Below are 15,296 nucleotides of genomic sequence, written 5' to 3'. Positions count from 1 at the left end.
TCCCAGCTAGCCAGTTTCAAAGTAACCCTTCCCCCTTCAAATCTAAATATTAGGATCACAAATCCCTTTTCCAGTAACTGCAGCTGGATTCTCTTAGCTTCTCTAGGAAATTAGGGAAAAAAATTTTGGCACTCCAGAACGGCTTTCTGTCTTTAGGACGAAGTCACTGGGTTTTTCCCACCCATCTACTTGGCATAGGAAGCAGACTTCTGGAGCAATTCAGGACCTGGGATTTCCCTGTGAAAACCTCAGATGTCACCGTGAACTCGCTTACCTTTTTGTAGTTACCTTCTCCAGAACCTGTTTGAACATTCAAAAAAGCTCCACAGGGGCTTTTCCAGATTTTTTTGTTTTAGGTTTTATGGGGAAGGGAAAAAAAATAAGCATTAGTCATCTGTGGCATAGGTTGCCTTCTTATGTTTCTTTCCAGGCTACGCTTACAATTTTATAACCCCCAGGCGGCTGTTGTTTACTGATACTGTTGCGTCAGGTCTTAGGGGCTCCTTGGATTTTGCCTGTTCTATGTAGGGTAAGAATGAATGTGCAGATTTTTTTTTTCCAGAAGAGTGTTTTACATATGAATCATTCCATTTTATTTAACGGGCTATAGGATGAATGGGAAAGGAAAGGGTTAGCTCTTGTTCCTTCAAACGGATTTGCCTGGCTTCCTTGTTAGATTGATTTGTTTAAAAAATAGTCACTTGGGGCGATACCTTTTATGGATTTAATACGCTGATATCCTGTTTCATGGGAACTCACAGAAATTCCCCACCCCTTGTCTGTAAAAAGATTAATGTCTGTAAAAAGATGAGGAAGGGCCTTTGATCACATAATTATAGCCAACATCTTGACTTATTTTACTTACTCCCGTCAGATCCCTATCTTTTATTTACAGTAAGAGGAAAGCTCCCTTTTCTGATTTTATCCTCACAACCACCTTACGTGGCAGTGAGAGATCGAGGAAAAAGCTGAGGCTGAGGTTAAATTTGTTTGTTTTCTATCTATCTATCTATCTATCTATCTATCTATCTATCTATCTATCTATCTATCTAATCATATGCCACCCAACTCTCGAAGGACTCTGGGTGGCTTACAACAAAATATCATATAAAACAATTTAAAAACAATTTAAAAACCTCCCTAATAAAATATTCACACGTATTTTGGCTAAATCTAAAAGGTGTATCATTCGCTCAGTGGCTCCAGGCCTGCCGGCAGAGCCAGGTCTTCAAAGCTTTCCGGAAGGCCAGTAATATGGGGGAAGTATGGATCTCAGGAGATAGTTGGTTCCAGAGAGCTGGTGTCACCACAGAGAAGGCCCTTCCCCATGGACCCGCCAATCGACACTCTCTAGCCGACGGAACTCGGAGAAGGCCAACTCTGTGGGTCCTTATTGGTCACTGGGAACTATGCAGTGGAAGATGGTTGCTTTAATCTTTCTGCACCCTTCCCTTGTCTAGGCCAGGGGTCTCAACCTTGCCAACTTTACGACTTGTGGACTTTAATTCCCAGAATTCTGCGAGTTGAACTCTGCAAGTCGTAAAGTTGCCAAGGTTGCAGACCCCTGTTCTAGGCCAGGGGTAGGCAAAGATGGCTTTTCTACGACTTGTGGACTTCAACTCCCAGAATTCCTGAGCCAGTCATGCTAGCACAGGAGTTCTGTGAGTTGAAGTCCACAGATCATAGAAGAGCCAACTTTACCTATCCCTGTTCTAGGCTGATGTTCATCCATTCAGATGTAGGTGGAGAAGAAAAAGACCATCCAGCTTGACTGTTGTACTGTACCTGTTTTGCAATGTTGTAAGCAATATCTCCATGGAATATTTGTACATAATACATACATACATAATTCAGGTCCTTATTAAAACAAGAAGCAAAACCTGGACACAAATAGCTCTTATGTGCTGACTTGACCTTCTCAGATTGGGGTGGGAATATCAGTTTCTAAATATATTCCCCCCATCCTTCCTCCCAAATCTCCAAAGGATTATCTTCCTGAAAGTCTCATGAAGCTCTGCTGAGAGAGAGGAAATGACTTGCCATTGCCTGCTGAATTTCACCAAAAGCTAGTTGTGAATTTCAGTCTGGCTTTCCATGGTCCTGCTTTCCTCAATACTGTGCTTCCTGCGCCAACTAGCAAATCAACAAACTCAGTTTCTCTGTTTCGTGGGGCAAGTTTATTAAAAGCAAATGGTTGCTGAGAACCAGAATGGGATTAATTTAATACAGTCCTGTTTGCGTGCTGATCAGCCATACAATGAATGGCTTAAGTGATGACAAGCTTACTCTATCTATCTATCTATCTATCTATCTATCTATCTATCTATCTATCTATCTATCTATCTATCTATCTATCTATCTATCTATCTATCTATCTAGTCCAATACACAATGAGGGTTTTAGTGGGTATATATCTATATACACATAGTAAAATACATGATGAAGGTTATAGAGGAGATACTCATAGTAAAATATATCTAAGAAATAATAGAAAGGAAGATATAGTAATAGAACATATCAATTAAAGAATAGAAGAAGAGATATAGGAATAAAAGAAAGGTATAGGAGATATAGGAGAGCAATAGGACAGGGGATAGAAGGCACTCTAGTACTCGCCCCTTAATCAGCCAAGCTATCGGAAGGTTTTCAGAACAGAACCCAAAGGTGTCCGTAGCTGGGCCAAAACAACTCAAAATGGTGCCTGCAATAAGGTTAAGTCTATATTACAGACCTAAATCAGTAGAAGAAAGGTGAAATACAAATAATCAATAATTTTAAAAAACAAAACAAATATAAAATAAAAACTTTAAAAAGATTAAACACACACACACACACAAATCTTTCTTTTTTTAAAAAAACCTTATGATTGAAGCCCCTTTCTTTGACATGTGTGTTATATTTGGATATGATCTAATAGTTGTGTGGCCACTATTTGACTTTAAAAATGCACACACACACCACTCCTGCAAACTTTCCTGGCAGAGCTAAATATTTCGGTCCAGCTCTCCAGAAGATTTGGGGGTGGGGAATTTTAAGGATGGAAGCATTTCATCTCAAATAAACCCTATATTTCCCCACCCACAATGGATAGAAATCAGGCCATTCCAAACCAGCTATTTCACCATCACATTCAATGATGCAATTTGCAGGGCTACAGAGAGGATGTAGCCCAGTGGTGGATTCTAAATTAGATTGCCACTGGTTTGCATGTGCGCTTGTGCGTGCAATGCTACTGCGCATGCGCAGAAGGGTCCCGGGCAGATGGGCGGAGTCTCCCACTTGGGGGAATGTGGGGCACCTGTGTCTTAGTACAGTGTTTCTTAATCTTGATAACTTTAAGAAATGTGGACTTCCAGCTCCCAGCTGGCTGGGGAATTTGGAAGTTGAAATCCCACAGTTCTCATCAAAGAAGTTTCTTCAGCTCTGACAGGATTCCATTCCCCACTATGATGTCAGAGCTGAAGAAGCTTGTAGAACCAGAAGCAATGGATGGAAACTAATCAAGGAGAGAAGTAACTTAGAACTAAGGAGAAATTTCCTGACAGTCAGAACAGTTAATCAGTGGAACGGCTTGCCTCCAGAAGTTGTGAATACCCTTTAAAGGTTGGATAACCATTTGTCTGAAGTAGTGTAGGATTTCCTGCCTAAGCCAGGGGCTGGACTAGAAGACCTCCCAGCTCACTTTCACTCTTATTATTATTGGATGAGAAGTGAAACTGTTTTTTTAAAAAAAGCAAGAAAGACCAGTTGCCTCCTGAAAAAAAGTACCTTTCGGACATCTGTCAGAGTGATATAAGAACTGATCCATTTGCTTTTAAAAGAGGGCATTACAGGAATAAGGTTGTGACCAATTTTAACCATTTAATTAATTTTTTTAATAGTAGCTTCAGGGAATAAAATCAGCCAGTGAATACAGGTGTGTGGGGTTTTTTATTCTCTTCTCCAAACATACAGAGTTGGTGAAACGAGAGGGAGTGGATTGAATCAGTCCACTTATTAGGGGAGTCTTTCTCCAATAACACAGTTTATTTATTTTGCAGAATTTTTACCAAAAAAAAATATATACAATGAATCCTTTCCTGGAAACAATAATAAAAAAACAGCTGTGCTCAGATATATTGCCGGGAGTACGCCTTTCCTTTTCCTTCCCCTAATTTCTCCGCAAAGTGTTGGCTATACAAATAATCTGAAGCACTTATTTCCTTTACAAAAGGCAAAAAGAAATCAAAGTTTCAGCGAAACCATCAGCTTGCTGTTTCCAACTTCTGCCTGTGAGGGGTCAGGTTTTTTCCTGACTCACATTTACAGTTATAGGCTATAATTGACTTCCAATGTGGGGCTTCCTTCACACTTTTTAGTCTGGATTTCGCATAGGCAAAAACCAGATTGAGATGTAAAATTAACAACCTTTGTAAAATTATTATAACATTCTAAATAACTGATTGATTTGGATAAGCTCCTTAAGCTGCATCAACAGGGGAATACACTCCAAGACCAGGGAAGTCTTAATACCACTCTACTACGCCCCTGGTCCGACCACACCTGGAATACTGTATTCAGTTCTGGTCACCACACTTCAAAAGAGACATTGAAACTCTGGAGAAGGTACAAAAAAGAGCAACCAAGATGATTAAGGGATTGGAAACCAAGACTTACGAAGAGAGACTGAGGGAACTGGGCATGGATAGCCTAGAAAAAGGAGGGGCAGAGCGGACATGATAGCAGTCTACAAGTATACAAGGGGATGTCACAGAGAGGAGGGGATCACTTTATTCTTCAGGGCACAAGAGGGCTGGATGAGGAACAATGCTGGAAGCTGACCAAGGAGAGATTCAACATGGAGCTAAGGAGAGAACTTCCTGACGGTCAGAGCAATCAACCAATGGAACAACCTACCAGCGGACGTTGTGAACTCCAACACTCTGGACATTTTTAAGAGAAGATTGAACTGCCACTTGACTGGTGTACTATAGGGTTCCTGCTTGGGCAGGGGGTTGAACTCGATGGCCTTCATGGTCCCCTTTCAACTCTAACAATAAATAAATAAGTAAATAAATAAATAAATGAATGAATGAATGAACGAACGAACGAACGAACAAACAAACAAACAAACAAACAAACAAACAAACAAACAAATCTCATGTGCTTTACATTGGAAAAATTCAGTGATCCAAATCATTGAACTTGATTGGATTTTGTCATGTCCGGGCACTGTTTTGAGAAGGGAGGACAGGATTTCCTTATAATAGGGAGAAAAATGGAGGAAATGGGTCCTTCCAGTTAATATCTCACTATAGGACGATATTATAAGAATGGGGGATTATGGAGACCCAAGGTGGATATTATTGAAAATGCTTGAGTAGAAGTCAGAAAATCCAAGTTCTAGGTGCCCCATCCACTATAGAGGCTCCCTTGGGAACGGTGGAGCCAGTTCTTCCCACAAGGTCTAACGATGAAAATGTTGGGCTTGCATCAAGGAAATCCAGGTTCTAGGTTCCACTTCAGCTATGGAAGCTCCTTTGGGGGACTGTACACCAGTTCTTCCTTCTCAACCTGGTCTAGTGGTGAAAGAGTTGGACTGGAACCCGGGAGAATGATGTTGTGGTCCCCCTTCAGCTATGGATGCTTCCTTGGGAACGGTGGACCACTTTTCCCCATAATGATCTAGGGGTGAAAATGTTTGGGTTCATATCAGGGAGATCCAGGTTCTAGGTTCCCCTTCAGCCATTGGAAGTTACTTTGAGGATTGTGCCTCCAGTTCTTTCTCCACCTGGTCTGGTGGTGAAAGAGTTGGATTGGCATCAGGGGGGACCCCGGTTCTAGGTTTTCTCTTCAGGAACAGATGTTCCCTTGGCCAATTCTTTCCCTCTCAGCATGGCCTCATGGTGAAACTGTTGTACTGGCACCAGGAATACACAGCAGGAATGGATTCCACTTATCTTCTCTACCAGTTCTCATTGTGACGGAAGTGAGAGTTTTTGCTCCTCATGACACTTCTGAAACAGCGGTTGCCTATGGCCATGTCAGCTAAGGAGGATGGGAGCTGTAGCACTAGAGTACAAAGGTCTGGTCTGATGATGACAATATTGGAGTGCGAGGTAGCATAGTGTGAGGGCAAATTATTTTTTCTGTCTGTCTGTCTATTTATTATTTGTTAAACATGTATAGCAGTGGTTTTCAACCTTTTTTGAGCCGCGGCACATTTTTTACATTTACAAAATCCTGGGGCACACCACCAACCAAAATAACATTTACCTCCAGTCCTGACCAGGATTAGAAATCGGGACCATGGGGAGGAGTAGCAGCTTCAACTACTCTCCGCGGTCCACACAACGACAAATATGCGGCAGCCCGAGCGGGACCTTCCTGGGTGTGGATGAGAGGCGGCCTGCTATTGGTTCATTGCTAGTGGTGTGGATGAATCCTAGAAGGTGATTGGTCAGTGAGCATTCCCTGTGCCTCCACTCTTCCTGTCGCTGATAGCTGGAGGGATTGTGAGGGGAATGTTTATGTTCGGATGGAGGTGGATGGAGGCAGGCCAGATAAATAGCCCCATTGGCTGTATCTGGCACGCGGGCCGTAGTTTGGGGGACCCATGTTTAATTTCCCCACGGCACACCTTGACCATGTCTCATGGCACACTAGTGTGCCGTGGCACACTGGTTGAAAAACACTGATGTATAGGATAGCTGTAGTGTGTATAAACATAACATAAGTAAAAAGTAACAATAAAGAGGACAATTATAGCCTCCTAATTAATAGGAGGAAAGTAAATCCAAGGAATCTCGGGGACGGCAGACCAACGCTTTCCCCTACCTTGGCTCTCTGACCTCCAGACACACACCCTGCGAGGTAGGACAGGGTGAAAGCAAATCAGGATTCGCTTTCTTCGCCGAGGAAACCCATTTCCCACATGCCCTCTGAGTTCTTTCTTTCTTTTCTTTCTTTCTTCTTTCTTTTCTTCTTTCCTTTTTCTTTTTCCCTCCCTCCCTCCACCCTCTTTCTTTCTCTTTCTTTCCTTCTTTCTCCTTCCTTCCTTCCTTCCTTCCTTCCTTCCTTCCTTCCTTCCTTCCTTCCTTTCCTTTCCTTCCTTCCTTCCTTCCTTCTCCCTATTCCCCTCGCCTAATTTCCCCTTCCCGGATTATTAGATATTCGATTTCCTTTTTTTTTTTTTAACCCCTCGGAACGGCATTTTCCCCCATTGCTCCGTCTCTTGCACGGTCCCTCCCAGAAGTCCGGGCAAGTCGAGGCATTTCCCCTCCCTTCTCGGGTTCCGCCCACCCTCCTTTTTCTTACGCTCAAGCCGAGGACGCGGCTTGGCTCTGCGCCCTGGGATTCCCTCGTGCGTCTTCGGATGAGTCACGCTTGGGACTCCGGCGGCGTCTTGTATAAAAACTCTCCACCCGCCCGGCGGACTCAGTTTACGAAGCTGAACGGAAGAGAGAGGGAAGGAAGAAATATTTATAGATAGATAGATCGTTCGGCGGATCCATCGATTGATTGATTGGTTGACGGGCGGATCGAACGGGCGGCGGATCGATCCGGAGGACAAACTTGGAAACTTCGCGGAGGGACCAGCTCGGCTCGTGGATGATGGGCAAACTCCGCGGGTCCGTGATGCCCATGGACCCTCTGGGCAAAATAGGGCTGCTGTGCCAGGCTTGGCGGGTTCCTCTTGACCAACCCGCAACAGGCGGGAATGCGGGCATCGCTACTGCCGGAGATGCGTGAAAGGGCTCTTCAGGTGAGCGGCATGGAGGATCTTGGGAAGGGCAGAGAGAATCGCGACCTGGGGGTTCCCGTTCCCGTCCCCCTCCCCCGCCATTCAAGCTTTCGGACTACGAGCCCCATCATGCTGAGCCAGAAATTGAGGGGGCATAGAGGGGAGTCGAACTTTGTACGTCTGGATTTAGCTGGCTGGGTTGCTCGCGTTGTGTTCCAGGTCAAACAAATTTGTGCCGCGGGTTTTCCGAACTTGGCAAAGTTGATAGTTAGGCTACATAAGGTCGGCGTTTCCCAACCTTGGCAGCTTGAAGGCGGGGTGGACTCCAATTCCCAGAATGCTGATCTTCTTACCTGTAATAGTTTGGTTCCAAGTGGGGGAAATCTTTGACCTTTTGGACGCAGCCCTATGTTTTCTTATTAGTAGCTTAGAGAGAGAGAGAGAGAGAGAGAGAGAAAGAGGCGGAGAGGGAGGGAAAGAGAAAGAAAGACAGGAGGAGGAGGGAGGGAGAAAGAAAGAGAGAGGGAGAAAGGGAGTGAGGGGGGGAGAGAGAGAGAGAAGGAAGGCGGGAGTGAGGGAGAGAAAGAGACCCCAAGTTCAAAAGTGATTTGTTGGTTGTGTGATAGACAGACAGACAGACAGACAGATGGTCACACTCCACCGCTCAAGAGTGACTGATTAGTTATGTGCCCTCAAGTCATTTGGCATTTCTATAGATCAAAAAGATAGATTTTTCTCTGGTATTTGGTTCTGCTCTTAATAGGGACTAGTTGTCAGTTCACTGTTTCTCTGGATTGGAATGAATTGTGAATTTTCTCCCCGCTCCCCCAATTTCAGGCAGCTGCCTGCTTAATACATACCTTTTCACCATATTTCAGGTTAGGCTCCTTAATTAATTACTACCTTAATTACTTCTATGTTCATAGTAATTATGAAATCATAATGTAATTAAAGATGTTATAAATGCGTAACTATAATTACAGTACGGTCTAATTCTCTACCTGTTTTGATTATTCCCATGTGCTATTTTTAGAGTCTGTATTTTCATAATCTATATTACATTTCAAATATAAATATAAAAATACAGAATCTATTTTAAAAAACAGCTCTCTCCCATTCTGTATTCGAGTGCTCTGGTGTTTTTTTGTTTGATGAATGAACAAGGTTTTCCTCAGGATTCTGCCCTGCTGTGGGGTTTTATTGCTGGATGCCTTGAGCCCTCCTTTTATTTTCCTGGTTAAGGAGGGAAAACGAAATGGATTTGATAAATCAAATCACAAATGGAGTTATATTGCCTAAGTTAAAAAAAAATAGGAAGAGCAAAAGGATAAGTAGAGTGAAGGACATGTTGAAGAAGGGAATTAGCCGATGGTTGGAAAAAGTTCAGCGTGTGAGAGAATTCTGAAGTTAGTTGGGGGAAAGATCAAAAGCAACATGAGAAAATATTATTTTACTGAAAGAGTAGTAGATCCTTGGAACAAACTTCCAGCAGACGTGGTAGATAAATCCACAGTAACTGAATTTAAACATGCCTGGGATAAACATAGATCCATTGTAAGATAAAATACAGAAAATAGTATAAGGGCAGACTAGATGGACCATGAGGTCTTTTTCTGCCGTCAGACTTCTATGTTTCTATGTTTCTTTCAAAATTGCCCTCAGTTCTGTTGTTAGATTTTCACTCAGTTGACCTTTTCTTATCCTTTCTTCCCCAGGGACTCAGAGAGAATAGTCTCCTGCCTTACGTGTAAGAAGATCTTGCATCTCAAAGAGGTGAGTTTCAACATAATTTTCCTCACACCTGAACAACCTTAAAGTTACTCAAGGATGGAGGTCCCTGTTCTAGAGAATTCTTTCTGCCTTGGAAATTAGTGTAGCCGTTGTAAAGTCAAAAAATGTATATAGTGGGGCTAGATGGGCTGATGGCTTGTTCTAGTGGCGGGGTGGTCTCCTGATGTTCTCAAAATTGTGCTCCACACGGCATGAGTGCACCTCCATTGCTGAACCAAAATAAGCCATATAATTGATTTGTATAATGCAGAGCTGGGTTTTAGCAGGTTCTGACCAGTTCTGGAGAATGGGTAGTGGAAAATTTGAGTAGTTCGTAGAACGGTAAATACCACCGCTAACTGGCCCCTCCCCATCTATTCTCCCCCCCCACCGAGTCCCAGTTGATTGGGAGGAAATGGGGATTTTGCAGTAACCTTCCCCTGCTATGCCCACCAAGCCACACTCACAGAACCGTTAGTTTAAAAAAAAACTTAAATCCCACCACTGGCATAATGGAGATTCCATCCAGTGGCGGAGAGGAATTGTATCTTAAAAGATGGCCAATAGGATGAAGGGGACAAAAGCTGGACCAACGTGAAAGTTCACTCCCTGTAGCAGAAAGTACATCACCACCACCGAGTTTAGAGTTAGTCATCTATATGGCATTCACCTTTTTCCTGTAAATTCTTCCCACTAAATGTCTATGGGTTTTTTCAGATTTAGGTCCTATATGTACTTTTTCAAGAAGCAACAGCTTTCTTGTTTTTCTTAGAAGATGTTTTGCTTCTCATCCAAGAAACTTCTTTAGTTCTGACTGGATGAAGAAGCTTCTTGAACGAGAAGCAAAATGACTTCAAAGACAAAAAAGAAAAGAAAGTTGCCTTTGGGACACCTTGCCACTTATTCTCAGGTTCTACTGCCTTGGCGTTACTATCTCAGTTCACCTAATGGTAGAGACCATCCTACTGGTGGAGGTTGATGTTATAAGGGAGGGTATGGATTTAATGTTACCATGAACAGTTCTTATCATTGTCATCTGACTTCTTGAATCTTTCGTTTTTCAGTTCCATGGTGACAAAGCAGCAGAGAATGATGCTCTCGACACACAGATTGCCTGCCCAAATTTTGACTGCAGGTGGACGGGAACTCTGAAATTATACCAGGTATTTTCAATGAACACAATCCCTTTCGTTGTTTTTCAGTCCGTCCTCAAATTCACTGTTAAAAATAGATATTAATATCTCATTAAGATTTCTGAGTTAAGAACTGGTCCAGGGGTGTGATGGCAATTTTCATAATTAATACTATTACTTAATATCCTGAAAAATATTACTGGAGAATTCTGGGAGTTGAAGTCCACAAATCTTAAAGTTGCCAAGTTTGGGGGACCCCTGTTTTAGAACTTCTCAATCTGGTTTATGTGTCAGAGTGGTGATCCAGTGTCAAAAGCCCTAGTTTGAACCATGCTATCCTGATTTTTAATTTTAGGAGCATTTATGCCACCCGGTGGTACCTATCGGAACTACAGAAAATGCTGCTTTGATTCCTGAAGACCAAAATGAAAAGAAAGAGAAAGAAGCACACTGGAGCGTCACTGCCCCTATAATGGTAAGTTATTGAATAAACTTTGAAAGCCTAATTCATTTCCAATGGTCAGTTTTAAACGATCATTACCGGCGGGCATGAATGGTTTTGTAAAGGCGAATGGAGAATGAGAATTCATGGAGCATCAGAGGAACCAGATCAGGGGTGATGTAGCTTCTAGTCCAGTGATGGTGCCAAAAGGGTGTGTGTGCATGTGCTAGCGTGCATGCACAAGCCCACACCCATTCCCACACACACACCATGCGCTGCCACCTATGCATGCACACAATCCCCCCCGCTATAGGTTCGCCAACACGGTTCTAGTCTATTGCCTGAATCATGGAGAGATCTTAAATACCATTTGCTGGGAAGCAACAATACAAGAGGTTGCAGCCACAAACCATGAACTCTTGTCAGATAGATGGATGGATGGATGGATGGATGGAAGGATAGATAGATAGATAGAAAATTGCATCTGGTTGGAGTGGACACTATGTGAATCCTTCATTAGGGTGGGCTGCTACAGGTTTGCCTGGGTCTGGGAGAACCCACAGATAACATTATGGCCAGTTTGGAGAAATCCCACCCCTGGCTGGCTCCGCCCATCCCACCCCATCCTGCTCGCCTCTCCCTGGAGTCTCCACAGGGCCCATTTTGGATGCGAGATAAGAGCAGGGCCTGTGTGGAGGTCGGGGAGGAGGAAAATGGGTTTTCCAGAGGCAGTTTTCACCCTCCAAGAGGCTCAACGAAAACCTCCGGAGCCCAGGGAAGGTGAAAACACTCCCTTCCCCACCATGATTCAGGAGGCTGACTAGCCATGCCCACCATGCCATGCCCACCCATCAACCGGGCCGAGAACCCACTGCTGAAATTTTTGAAGCTCACCCCGCTTTCATGTTTTCTTAAGTTGCCACTAGGATCCAAAGAGAACCTAGCCAGTTGTAGAAAGTAGTACTGAAAGACTGAAGAAGTGAACTCTGTGGAATCTCAAGCGAAAATGGAGGAATTTTCAGCCAAAACATGGAAGCACAACATGAACAAATGTCACTCGTGATGTAATACTTAAAGAAAGGGTGATTTTATTGTAAGGTCCTATTGATTTAGAAACTATGAGCAAAGCAGCTGAGTTAAGAGGAAAACAGCTGAACTTTTGAGAACAATGATAAGTGTTTTGGTTTTGTGCCTCCAATTTTGGTGTGTTTTTCCCCTTCTGATGTGAGCTTATCTTCTCCTTCCGTAGGGTGGTCCTTCACTGAACATCGAAGCTGTCCAGCTGCGAATGGAGGCCCTGGAGCTGATGGTTGCATCTTTGCGTCGGCAGCTGAATCAACAAACCTCCAATGTGAAAACGCTCCAACACTGCTGTTCCCAGTATGAGGAGTTGCTCAAAACCAATCAGGAAACTCGTAACAATCCTCATGGCACCAAAGGTTCTGGACCATCCACCCAGGAGCTGGCCAGCACTGACGGAATCTTGATTTGGAAAGTAGAGAATTTCTCCAAACTCCTGAAAGATGCCAAAAGTGGGAAAAGGCATTCCATCTTCTCTCCAGCTTTCGCCACTCATCCTTTCGGGTACCGCCTCTATGTCCGACTGTACCCTGATGGAGATGGTGTAGGAAAAGGTGGCCACCTGTCACTCTTCCTGGCGTTGGCTAAAGGGCCTTACGATGACATTCTGCCTTGGCCTTTCCGACAAAAGGTCACCTTCTCTCTCTTGGATCCCACGCGACGGAAATCGCCTCTGATGGAGACCTTCCTCCCAGACCCTCAAAGCACCTCTTTCCAGCAGCCTCACCAGAAACTCAATGTGGCCAGTGGAAGCCCTCTATTTGCTAGTCATGAGGACATTCCCAACTACCTCAAAGATGACACGCTCTTCCTCAAAATTGTGGTGGATTTGATCGGGATACACCAGTGGTGAAATCCAATTTTTACTACCAGATCCACCCCACTCTAATGGAAGGATACTGCAAAATCCCCACTCCCTCCCAACTCCTGGGGGAAGGATATTGCAAAATGTACATTCCCAACCTGCTCTGGGCCAGCCAGAGGTGGTATTTGCCAGTTCTTTGAACTACTCAAAATTTCCTCTACCGGTTCTCCAAACTATTCAAAATTTCTGCTACCGGTTCTCCAGAACCTGGTGGATTTCATCCCTGAGATAGACATTTAATTCTGGAAAGAGATGAAGAAATTCTACGGTGAACGTACGCTGCATTTCCATTACTTTTGATACTTCAATATTTTTTTAAAAAAAATCAAATCTCTTCCCCTCCCCCCTTTACTATTATCCACCTGTATCAACCACAATTTAAAATGGATCATCAACTGCTTCTCAGGGTCATCTACAACCTGCTTGTTGTTTTGGCTTGAAATCGTGAGGAATCAATCGTTTATTATCCTCAAACTGAAGTTGGGCATCTACTAAACATTACAGCCTTTATGGGATTTTAATGGCCAGCTATTGGAGAATGTCTGTTAAATGAAGAGAACTGTATGATGTGTTTTTCAGTGGTCCAGGATGTCAGATGCCTCCCTATAAATATCCAATCCTGAGTAATAACTACTATATTTGGAAATCCTCCCCACCTCCCAGCTTCCTCCAGATCAGAATAATTGTAAATGAATAAACCAGGAAGATCAATTTTTGCCATCTGTTAACCTGTGATGTGGCAATGCAAGGACATGTTTCTTATGGACAAAGTAGAATAATTTGCTAAAGAAATAATAATATCCAAAGTGCAGATGTTTGGCCACTGCTTTCAGTTTGTTAAAAATACACATTTGGCATGAAAAGATGAAACACAAAGGTTTTCCATGGGTGATCCTTTGTGATAAGTTATTATGTATCGGAATTACAACACAAAATAGGATGTTTGCAATGGTATGTTGTTACGTGTGTATGTGTGCATTTGGGAAGTGTTTTCCTATTAAATGTTTGCATGGATTGAAGGAGCCTGATTGTTTTAAAACACCAATTTTAATTATTAATTATATCCATAGCACTATTTATAGAAAAGGGACTTTGCAATAACCACTAAGAATTTTAGGATGTACTTCCTTAGTCTTGACATTTTTTTCTACCTCGCATTCTTATTTATTAACTCTGGTATTTATTATGTATGACTACCTGTGTATTGATATGCGAATAAAACATTATATTTTTACGATTAATGAAAAGTGTTTTATGTTTCTTATAGAAAAAAATAATGTAAATGCAGTAGCGAACTGAAGTTGGATTCCAATTTTCCACTCTTAAATCATGATTTTAAACCATTTAATGTAGTTCTTGGGTCATTATTAAATAGAGAGGATGTCCAACCATCCAGTGATTCTGCTAATTCTCTAAAAAACACCTTACTGTGGGAAATTTAGAGCCATTAGTTATGTGGGGTGGAAAAAAAGGCAGTGTTCTGGTCCAAGATTAGAAATGCTTTTCTTAGTCGGATAAAACTCCACGCCAATGGGTAAATTGCAGTTTAATGTTTCCAAATGTAAAATAATGCACTTGGGGAAAAGGAATACTCAATCTGAGTATTGCATTGGCAATTCTGTGTTAGCAAAAACTTCAGAAGAGAAGGATTTAGGGGTAGTGATTTCTGACCGTCTCAAAATGGGTGAGCAGTGTGAGTCGGGCGGTAGGAAAAGCAAGTAGGATGCTTGGCTGCATAGATAGAGGCATAACAAGCAGGAAGAGGGAGATTGTGATCCCCTTATATAGAGCGCTGGTGAGACCACATTTGGAGTACTGTGTTCAGTTCTGGAGACCTCACCTACAAAAAGATATTGACAAAATTGAACGGGTCCAAAGACGGGCTACAAGAATGGTGGAAGGTCTTAAGCATAAAAGGTATCAGGAAAGACTTAATGAACTCAATCTGTATAGTCTGGAGGACAGAAGGAAAAGGGGGGACATGATCGAAACATTTAAATATGTTAAAGGGTTAAATACGGTTCAGGAGGGAAGTGTTTTTAATAGGAAAGTGAACACAGGAACAAGGGGACACAATCTGAAGTTAGTTGGGGGAAAGATCAAAGGCAACATGAGAAAATATTATTTTACTGAAAGAGTAGTAGATCCTTGGAACAAACTTCCAGCAGACGTGGTTGGTAAATCCACAGTAACTGAATTTAAACATGCCTGGGATAAACATAGATCCATTGTAAGATAAAATACAGGAAATAGTATAAGGGCAGACTAGATGGACCATGAGGT

At 42.7% G+C, this 15,296-nt stretch overlaps 1 pseudogene; it reads left to right on the top strand.

Moving 5' to 3' along the window:
• Nucleotides 1-7,517: 7,517 nt before the first annotated feature.
• Nucleotides 7,518-14,254, top strand: LOC139158349 (TNF receptor-associated factor 2-like; annotated as a pseudogene).
• The last annotated feature ends 1,042 nt before the right edge of the window (nt 14,255-15,296 follow it).

Source organism: Erythrolamprus reginae, chromosome 2 (assembly GCF_031021105.1).
Source record: "Erythrolamprus reginae isolate rEryReg1 chromosome 2, rEryReg1.hap1, whole genome shotgun sequence".
NCBI classification, from domain to species: Eukaryota; Metazoa; Chordata; class Lepidosauria; order Squamata; family Dipsadidae; genus Erythrolamprus; species Erythrolamprus reginae.
The sequence above is the reverse complement of the archived record's forward strand: the minus strand, read 5'-3'. Positions and strand labels throughout refer to the sequence as shown.